Here is a 1,341-nt window from a genome sequence, read left to right as displayed (position 1 = left end):
AGCCGCACAGCAGCTGTAATACAGCTGCATCCAAAATTTGGCTTAGGAGGTCAAAGCCTTCCCCTTTCGCTAACTACCACTGCCATCTTAAGGTGCATCTGTAGCTTATTTGGCTTTATCTGACCACATCGAGCACGCCTTCAGAGCCTTCACGGAACACATTCCTGGAATCAAGAAAGTCCCCTTTCTCCAACTTTTTGCCTTATGGCACCCTTCGAAGGGGAAAAAATTCCCCATCAGCATCCCGAGACGCACGTTTACCGTGCACAGCTGATCTGCCGTTTTATTAATATAATAACCGAGACATTTGGGTGTCTGGAGAAGAGGTCACCATGCTGTAACAGTGCAGAACCAATTCTTCTGTATTCTGTTTCGTAACAGCTAAAGGGCATCCAAAGACCTTCGGGACTGCATGACACAGCGCTTAGTCATGCTATAGCTGATATGCAATTATTACCAAAGATTTGAGGCCATAAGGTGAAGAATGACTAAATGTTTATGGCCCCAGCTCGTTCCAGGTGCCCTCTGCAACTTTCTCATCAGTCGATACATAACCCACCAGTCTGGGTATTCATATCCAAGCGTCACAGCACCAGTGAAGCAGGTTTACTGGGAAGCAAAGCCTCCCTTGATTGCTATACAAACCAAACTTGCCATCTTACCCCACAGCAAGTAACAACAGTAAAATAAATAAGGGTTATTTCAAGAGTAGCATCTCCTTGAAAAGCACCTCGAGCCCTACAGAAAGGTGGAAAGAAGAGTTTTAACAGAAAAAGCTAAGAGATGCACTGCAGTTAACCTGCCCACAATTAACCAAGTGGTTTGAACGGCTGTGTTGCTCTTGCACACAGATTGCTGATGGCATCCAGGCTGCCATCTCCCCTGCACAGCCTTGGCCAAGCCCCTTAGTGCCAGGTAGCTCAGCAGGGAAGGTGGGTCCAGAGCTCCCAGCTTTAACAGAAGGTCCACTTTATGCCACCTGAGAACCTACTCTAACACCTCCATCTCTCATTTTTACACCAGAAAGCCACCAACACCTGTGCTGAGGGGGTGACACCTGATGTAATGGTGTAAAGTGCTTTCAGGTACTCAGATGACAAGTGTGAAGTTATTGCCATATCTTCATAGAATCATAGAATGTTTTGGGTTGGAAGGGAGCCCTAGAGGTCACCCAGTCCAAGCCCAGTTCATATCAATGCATCCTGCACAGGCAGGCAGGGCACCACCGCCCTGCCTCGCTGCCTTCCCTTCCCAAACGGGAAAGGAGGATTCTGCAGGGTTGCCTGAACACACAGCAAAAATCCATTCCTAGGAAGAGATGGAGGAGAGGCTGTTGCACAT

The sequence above is a fragment of the Egretta garzetta genome, unplaced genomic scaffold (assembly GCF_000687185.1).
Source record: "Egretta garzetta isolate BGI_Z169 unplaced genomic scaffold, ASM68718v1 scaffold417, whole genome shotgun sequence".
Taxonomy (NCBI): domain Eukaryota; kingdom Metazoa; phylum Chordata; class Aves; order Pelecaniformes; family Ardeidae; genus Egretta; species Egretta garzetta.
Note: the sequence above shows the minus strand (reverse complement) of the source record.